The sequence below is a fragment of the Limulus polyphemus genome, unplaced genomic scaffold, assembly GCF_000517525.1.
Source record: "Limulus polyphemus unplaced genomic scaffold, Limulus_polyphemus-2.1.2 Scaffold271, whole genome shotgun sequence".
NCBI classification, from domain to species: Eukaryota; Metazoa; Arthropoda; class Merostomata; order Xiphosura; family Limulidae; genus Limulus; species Limulus polyphemus.
This window is the reverse complement of record NW_013665881.1, coordinates 151,347-161,619: the sequence shown is the minus strand read 5'-3', so window position 1 is coordinate 161,619 and position 10,273 is coordinate 151,347.

The following is a 10,273-nucleotide window of genomic DNA, read 5'->3' as shown; positions in this document are numbered from 1 at the left end:
CGCAGATCTGGCGAGTGCAAGTTATTGAGTAGCAATACTGAAAGTCCACATTGTCAAAAATCCTCAAGTTTAAACAATAAGAAATTGAAACGTGCTTTATCACTGTGTGTTCATTTCACCAAAATAGGCCTATTAAACTGTCATTTCAAAAGGTTCAAAGTCTCTAAACTCAAGATCTATCTTGTACAATAGCTTTCAATGATAATGCAGTGAAAGGGATAAATCCTGACAGAGCGAAAACAATAAGAAATAGCACGTGGTGTCTTTCTTGCTGAGTGTACCGAACTTTCATTCAAACGCCATTTGCATGGAAGTTAAACTGACACAATTCGAGGTGTTTTGGAGTTGGTTATTAAACTCGTTTTATAACACTAATTCTCAAAGCATGATTGGTTATTCAAATTCTTTCATGACGCTAATTATCAATGATTGGTTATTAAATTCATTTCATAACACTAATTCTCAAAACATGATTGGTTATTCAACTTCTTCCATAACACTAATTCTCAAAGCATGATTGGTTATTCAACTTCTTTCATAACACTAATTATCAATGATTGGTTATTAAACTTGTGATTATTTATTATTATAGATGTTTCACAACACTAATTCTCAATGCTTGATTGTGATATCAGTACGGTTTTAAGTCGCTTTTAGGGCGACGAGATATTTTTACATCTATGACTACTTATCTTTTCACATTAAAAAAGCGACATTCAAAAACAAAACACTAAGATTTACAGTCTGTTATAACAGTGATATCATCACAAAGAAATTACTGACTTAAAATAAAAGGTCAATTTCAAGTAAGATTTACTTTTCCAACCCGAATCCAGGGATAGTTTGTGTGTGTGTGCGTGTGTTTAAAGAAAGCAGTTTTGTTTAGAAATTATTATATTATTTAGACCCTCTCATCACAAGTAAACTAATTATACAAAGAACCCAAATAGCTTAAAAGCATCATACCTATTAACATAAACTACACAATATAATAGACTAGAAATGCTTAATAAGCCAATGCACCAGAACACTAAAAGTGGGCCTTGAAGACTTAATGGTAAGCTTGATATCTTCTAACGTTAAAATCTGAGGTTCGATTCCTGTGGTAGGTAGAGCAAATTGTGATTAGCATCCACTGAATCGTCTGTTGAGTACACTCACTATTATCGATATGCTAACACGTGAGTATCAGCACAGACATACAAGTTAGAGTCAGTTTTAAGAGTGTAATCTTTTTCGACTGAAGTCAGAATGTAAGTTAAGTCAACCGAGCAATAACGAAAAAATGGCTGACTGCCTGGTCGATAGCCACTTAGTAACAATAATAACTTAAGTAATATAATACTTTTATACATAGCTTTGTTCGTGGTGGCAAGAGTATGAAGATACGTTTTGAACAAACATAATTAACTGTAGGTTAGAAAATACTCTCGATCGTTGAAAAAAGCATAGCTGTGCATTCATCCAAAAACGAATTGTCCTTAAGTACCTAAACGTTAGGGAAACTTTCATTTTGTTACTTTTTTATAAAAGGAAATGAGAGTTTCTGTGAAATATTTTGGAGTGGTCAAGTCATTGTCGCATTGCCATTTCTAAGAGGGTCTTAGAGCATACCCTCCAGAAAATATTTGAAAATTTAATGCTACAAGATTGAATCTTGGGCCATTTTAAGTACAAATAATCCATACACACAACGTAATGAATTGAATTAAAAGAAGCAAGTTTTAATACACAAGTTGTAGCTGTATACATGCAATGAAAAGTGTTCAGGCCATGACCTGACTGGCGTTACCGCTTCCTTCGGCCCTATATTCTATTAAAAAATATTCTCACTTACTGTAAAAGCTATAACTTGTAATAAAGTAATATTAATAAGTAAGTAAACTCAAAACGAATCTCTTAACCTCTTACTTTCTACACTATCATACTTCACTGATAAAGATATCAGTTATTTTACCTCTACAGAAACAGAGGACTACCTCACAGATTGTTCTCGGCGTTATTCACAAATGGGATAATGTGGGGATTATAAAGAGTAGAACTCAAACAGCAATAACAAAACTAGAGATAATGAATGTAAGTCACTTTAGGTTTTTGAACACGAGTTCTGTTCATAAGTACTTAAATTATTGTCAGTGAAATCTGATGGTCGGTTTCTTACTTATTGTAACTACACAGACGCTCTCTGTACTAGATGTCTCTAATTCTGAACCGATAGACTACATGGATGGCATTTATTCAATTCTTGGACTACTCTAATTGAATTGGGATTTGACCTAAATTATCATATTAACTTTCGTTGTGAAAATATACATTTAAAGATGGAGCACCATTAATTAAATAAAGCCAACTTTCATTATGTTTTGTTCACAACATAAACCACAAATATAGCGGAACGTGTGATTTGTTGTTTTCAGTTAATTAATCTGTTTAATCTTCTTTTATTTGGGGGGGGGGTGCTTTTAATTAGTTTTAACCTTTTTTTGGGGGGGAGGGGAAGTACTTTTAATTAGTTTTAACCTTATTAAGTTGCCGTTTCGTTCGTTTCCTCCCTTTTCAAGAGCGGATACGATGAAACTAATACTGCCATTTAAAAACACGTAAGAGGTTTAATGTTTGTATCTTACCCATCATGCAACTGGTCAACCGCCCACTTCCTTTACCAAGTTTACTTTCACCGTGATAGAATGTGTACACAACAGGGAACGGCCCTGGCGGATTCCCCAAAACAGAACATAAAGGGAGTATATAATGCGTTTCTCTTCTTACAGTAAGAATTTCACATATCGCGAAACAGGTGCTTTTGCAAATGATAAATTGCACCCCACTCCAGCAAACATTTTATACAAAGGTGAACAAAAATAAAAATAGGACGCAGATACAAAATCTAACAGTTGTTTCATAACACTATTCAACCGTAGAAGGAAGGTGACACAGAGATTCAAATATACAATATATTTTTTACAAGACTAGGTTTTAGAATTTTCGCGAAAAACTGCAGAAAGGGCTGGTTATCTGTGCATAAACGTAACTTAGAACTGATAGGGCAAGAGGGAGGGGACAGTTAGTCAATAATAGGATTTGACCATCACTCTTATAGCGCATCTACGGCCTCAAAGTGCAGCTAAAAGACAAGAGTTAAACTCAATTTCACTAGTGAAACGTTGTCCTTAAAATGATACGGTAACTGTTTAATTTTTCCTTCTTTGAGATCAAACTATACTAATATGTTTAAGTGGTTAACGGCATTTCTCGAAAGTTAAAAAAAAAAATGAAATAATGAGGAAATTGCGACTTTAAATATGACGGAAACGAGCTGAGCACGTGCCAATGTAGTAAGGTTACAACCTCATACTGTGTATTTATTCTGTTAATGCATGTTATGGGGAAAAAATGACCCTCCAAGGTATACTGAAAAGAAGGATATTCACACTTCACAATCTGCAGAGAGACCCCGCGTCTGCTCCACACCTGGTTTTACTTTTAGAGTATTCCAAAGCGCCCTACATCCTCAATATGTAATGCACATTTCTTAGTTTGGTTAATACCATATGTAAGAGATGGTGAGTAATAAACATTACTCTTGGAGCAGACTTGTTTTTTGAAATAATCGACTATTTCTTAAGTAATTAATTTACGGAAAAGTTTCCTGGTTTGTGTAGTTTGTGCCATAAGGTAAATTATTTCAGAATGCTTTTTGAGAAAAGTATGTTGACATGCAATATTTTCCTTACAAAAAGTTCAAAGTTCAACGACATGGTGGCGAACTTGCTGACCTTGATAACTAAAGTGTCATTTGCACAACTGATTTTTTTAGATGCTTCAGAAAAGGGAGTGTAAAATTAAATATTTCGCCTCTCATTATTTCATCTTTCTTAGTACTTCAAAAATTACATGCTATATTATAACTATACAGACTAACAAGTATTAAGCCTAACTTAATGTGATTCTTTACAGGATACTTTGATGATGGTATGCAGATTAAATTGGTATTTTTGTGGGCTTACTAAATTCACAAAAATAAAATACGTTGGATGGTTATCATACGCGAAAAATTAGTTATGATATCTGAAAGATACTTATTTAAACATACTACATCACATATTACCGGGATCCTAGAAAACGGGAACACAATACAAAACATTTCTACCAGCTTATTCCAAATCCAGCTCTGTAACGTCCTATAAGTATGAATTAACTGTATTTTGTAAGAAGTAAAAACAAATGGGAACCACTAACTTTAAAATATCACGGCTGTATTTAACGAGCAATAGCTGTGAATGGGTTCATTGTCACCATATATAAAACAGCAGACGAAACTGGTCAAACATGTTTGTTGAATTACTCTTTTATCAGATTCGAATGCACACAGAGAAGTGTGCAACAGTAAACATGATTTACAAGACTCTGGTTAGCATCGTAGTACCTAATACGAGGGGTCAACATTTTTATCCCTTTCTTTTAATGTTCCATTTGACAATCACTGTGAAGGCGTTTCAGCGTCATGTTCTGCAAGCTAGTTGCCTGGTTTCTTCTAATAAGTTCTATTTCCAACCACTTATTGTGACAATGGTACTTAGAATTTTTTTAGTAACACATATATAAAAATTCATATTTCGAGTTTTATTAATTATATCCCCATCGTAGAGATAATCAACTTTTAAGACAATAATATATATTCTAACAGTGAAAAATATCTATTTTTTTTTGTTAAACTTATTGTACATAAATTTTTAATGCTGAAAACCTTACGATATTTGTTATGTTTTCGTACTAGTTTAGGTCTAATTGTTTGTTGTTCTAACAGTTTTGTTTCAGAGCTACTTATTGTTGGAATTTACAGATTTTTTTTCGTGTGTTCTGTAATATTTTCTTTTGCTAGTTCTACTAACTGTTATTACAATTCTTATTGTTTGTGTATCTTGTTTTTTTGCTTACTAATATATACTTTTTAGATAATGTAGTGCTTTTTATTTATCTTTGTTCTAACGGTTATTTACTTATTATAGTTGTTCTAACTTCTGCATTGTACTTTTTATATTAGTTACAACACTTGGACACACACACAAATAAAAAGATAGTAAAAGACAACCACTAACTCCCATTTTATTTCTTGCGTCTTTTACAACACCAGATGGATATTTAACTAATCAATTACACTTATAATTTTAAAGCAGTAATAGTTAATATATCTTTTATTAAATATTTTGCCAAGTGTTACGTCTAATTCTGCTAGTTCTCATGTTACAACTATTGTATGTTTACTAATATGAAAGCTTATTTTTAGTAGCATGTCCGAATTAGGTATTTTATAATTTGTAATCACCTGGTTGACCTTCAATTACCTTACACTGTTAGTAACAGGTTCGCTAAAACACGTCACTGTTAGTGTTAGTCCTAAGATTATCCATCTCTTGAATATTTTAACTAAAAAATTTACAAGCTGATGATGTGATAGAAATGTTTTGATATGGTTTACAAAATATATATTCTAGTATTACTATTAACAACTAAATATACTTTGTCTATACTGACCTGAACATCTCGGCATGTGATGGAATTTCGCCTTATAACTTAACCTTTTTATTTCTACACTTGTAAAATGATACTTTAATTTAAATTCCTTCTTCGTTGGATTCAGAACAGTTTTTGAAGAAGTTAATTTTGGTTTCAAAATTTACAAAAATATTTTTTTTATCTATAATTTGTAGGTTTGACTCGTACTATGAAAGTTATTAACTTCATAAATCCATTGTAAACATGTGGACGTTGGCTAATTAATTATACTAATACTACTAACTGTTACAAAAATAGTTAGGCTTGAACCGCTGAAAAAATTATGGATTAATGTTATCATACGTTCGCTTCGAAACTTTACTGTAGTTGGATGATATTTCTCCAAGATATTAGGAAAGTATATATGTGTATTCTTAATGTTTTCGACGTACAACGTCACATTCGCCTAACACCGTACCATATTACTTTATTAGAATGGGTTTCACACCCGCTTTACTACTTCAATACTTGCTTACCTTGTCCGCCTTCGCTGGAATTGCATCTTCCGCTTTTACTACATCATTCGTATACACCACCACAAAAAGTACAACGACAACTCCACATAAGTTATGCCACATTCCCAACAGCTTTTGTCCACAGACTCAAAATGACTTATTTACAAAATAAAAATACGATTAATACTCTTTCATATTACGTCTTACTCGCTGAATAATACCACACCTTTCAGCAGAAACAAGAACAGAATCTAACTTTGTGCCTCTATACTTATGTGCCGCTAGCCCCTTTTTATTTTTGTCCAATCACAAGTAGGAATTTACCAGCTTGTTTTGCCATCTAGTGGATGTTTAACGTAGCTCTTGATCGATCGAAAAGCTGGTATTTCATCAGTAATATTTTAGGTTTTATTTTAAAAATTATATACGTAATAAAAACGAGACTAAAACAGACACGTATTAAATTGTCATATGAAGTTAAATAAGAAAAACAAAACACACACATACACATAAAGACATCCTCTCTTCTTTTATTCATGGATAATAATAATGCACAAAATAGTTGAAATTATTGACGGGTGGTTTATTTATTTTCACAACTTATATTTCTTAGTGTTGTTTCGCATAGAACTAAATAAGTAGAAATAACTTCCTAAACGATTATGCAGATCTGACGTGTGTGTGTGTGTGTGTGTTTTTAATAGATAGTTTCTGTCTGATTTTCATTGAAATTTAATTAGATATACGAAAAATTGACATGTTCGTTGATAATAATGAACTTGGAATTCTAGCCTTTTAATGAAAAAATAAGATATATTTGCCGCAATGGCGTTTCCAAGGTCTTTCAACAGCAATTCAATTAAATCACCTCCGTTTGGAAAAACCATATAGAATAAGCTACCACGCTATACACAAGCATATCTAAAATTAACATAATCATGACATGTAGGAAGCAATTAGAACGGCAAAAGTGATTGAAAAAAAAAACAATTAATGAAATCCAGTAAGCCTAGAAATTGTGTCCTTATTAATTAGGAGTTTAATGATGATAAAGATGTAGCTTTATCGAACGTCTTTAGTTTGCTTAATTCAGTATAAAATTTCCAGAAATCCGAGATATGTTTCGACATTTATAACACTTAGCGTCGTAAGCCTCCTGGTGCGCAAATACAGAATTACTCTTGCGGTGATTTAAAGAAATATGCGAAAGTCAGTGTGATCCAAAACGCTAGTGGCACTATAAAAATGTATTAATTCTTCTTATGCCTGGTCTACTTCATATTAATATACGAATATATGTGAAACAGTAAATAAATATGGCACACATACACACAAACAAAAGATCAAGAGGTTTTGCTGGTGGAAATCACGTTATCCAATCAGAACTAGCTTTTGGGCTAGTCGGTATATAATGTTACATGTGTATACATTTCAGTAAGTTATATTTTTCATTTTGTCTTTGTTTTCATGTGGTTCATAAATATTATCAATAACTAAGAAAAGTAAAATCAATAAATAATACGTTTATATTTCACCAAAATAGGTTTTTACCATTTGCCAATTTTTAGCGATCATTTTAATTTTCAGTTTTAGTTATTACTTCAATACAATTGTTTAATAACAATCTTATTTGCTAGTGGTAAGGGGGGGGGGCAAAGTATTTTTAGTCAAATGATGAAACTGAACAAGCGCGGAGACAAGTTACTGCTCATTTCGGCATGTCCAGAAGGTTACAGATAACCGGCCAGTATGCTATACACATGGACATATGATGGTGAAATCAACTGTACAACCTGACGTACCACTATCCGCACAACATGGCTATGAAAAACTGCCTATGTATCTTCCACGAACCAGCATAGACTTTAGGACTGTAACTGAAGTAATTATGAGTAACCAAACAGTAAGAAACAGACTTCATGAGTCGGAAATAAAGTCAATAAACATGGTCTAGTCCTGCAGTTGACTGCACAATTCCTCACAGCTTGATAGAATTGCTTTATTAGCCATCAGGAAGTCCATTTAAATACTTTTGAACACCTATAGGACTTCCTTGGATGCCAACTCGAGATGCACCTATCTTATATATTTGTTGTATTGCGATTCAAAAAGGAAACAAAAAATGAACTATCGGATGAAATAGTTTTTAAGACAATCAAATGAACTTTCTATAAATCATGTAGCTTCTGCGAGATAAGATATCTTACTTTCAAATCTGGTATTTGTACGAATTTTTAGCTTTGGAAATTCGAAAATATTTCTTTGTGAAATGATTTTAAGAAACAATTTAAAAAGCTTACTTGTGCTGTATATTTCAATTAGTTGTTTTTATTAATTTTTTCTACATTTGAGTAAAGCTTTATGAAACTGTAAATTTTATAAATATATTTACTTTATATTTTATATTTATATTGGTTTGAATAACACTGTACGCACTTTTACTGTATTTTCTATCACTGGCGTACAATGAAAGTCATTTTTTAACCAAAACAAAATCAAAAGCAAGCCAACTTTTTAATTGTTAATCAGAAGGTTTAATGTAATATTTTAGTAAGTTTTAAGCCATTTCTTTTCGGTTATTTTCTTCGCCCATTCAAGCAATGACGATAATATAAGGTCTAGTGAAAACATATTCTAACAAAAAGTGGCGCCCCCAGTAGTCAGTGGTACGTCCCCTGGCTTACGACGCTGAAAATTGGGTTTCGATACCTGTGGTTGGTAAAAACAGATATCCCGTTGTGAAGCTTTGCGCTTTGCAACAACCAAACCAAATAAAGCCCCCTTGTGGTTCAAAAATAAATCAGCCAACTTATATCGCTAAAAATTATGTTTCGATATCATCCGCAATGGGCAGAGCACGGATAGCCCGTTATGTAACTTCATGCTTTACACCAATAAAAACGAAAATCAAGCTAAACACTGACCTTGTCGGTCAAACGATAATTGGTACTATCGAGCACAAAACGATCTAACCAAGCATAGAAATTCTCAACCGTGTCTTGTTCCACAATGAAAACAAAATTCCTATCATATTGCAATATCGCAAGTCATATGATGTGTAAAATGATAATGCAAGCTTTAAGAACTGTAATTTCTGCAGAAGCTGTTTACAAACATCTGTTCTTCTAGCAGTATATCAATAATCTGATATCTTATCGCCATGTTCCGATCTCCATGAAATTTTCCGCTGAACTAGAAGTCAAGTTGGACCAAAACAGTTGAAAACAATAGAAGAATATATTTAGTTTCGGGTTTAGATCACTAGTCTCTGATATCTCAAAGCAGAGATATAGACTATTATATCACACCACGACAATCGAATTTGAGAAACGACGATTGCTTAAAATCGATAAAAATTACACTTGCGCTGAAGTTACAAGGATCAAACTGGAAAAAAAATTGATCAAAATTTGGTCGTAGGTAACTACGAGTACCAGAGAAAATCCAGAGAATTCACAAACACTGTTATTTTAGTTCTGAGAGAATTAAATATAATTTTTAATTCCATGGTGTAATTTAGCCATTTGACATTTGAAAATCTAAAATGTCACGTGTCCAAGCGTAAGTATAATGTCATTGTTGTTCAACCTCGGTCACATTTAATCAGTTTCTATAATTAAAAACTACAAACAAAATACACAAAGAAACATAAGCACAGTTATAAGAAAAATAAAATGATTCCATTACAAATTATGTTTAATATCACAGGTAATACAAAAACAAATTATGACATAGTTCAAACTACTTTGTTCTTAATAGTTAATTCATATAATTCTTTTTACGGTTAACATTTAAAATATATTATCAAGGCAAGCAAATTTTGATATTTCATTTTTTTACTCAATATTCATTATTGCACATGTTTTATCAATGGAAAGTAAAACATTATTTTATTGATTGCAGATGTTTTTATCAATGGAAAGTAAAACATTATTTTATTGATTGCAGATGTTTTTATCAATGGAAAGTAAAACATTATTCTATTAATTGCAGATGTTTTTATCAATGGAAAGTAAAACATTATTCTATTAATTGCACATGTTTTTATCAATGGAAAGTAAAACATTATTTTATTGATTGCACATGTTTTTATCAATGGAAAGTAAACATTATTTTATTGATTGCACATGTTTTTATCAATGGAGAGTAAAACATTATTCTATTGATTGCACATGTTTTTATCAATGGAAAGTAAAACATTATTTTATTGATTGCACATGTTTTTATCAATGGAAAGTAAAACATTATTCTATTGATTGCAG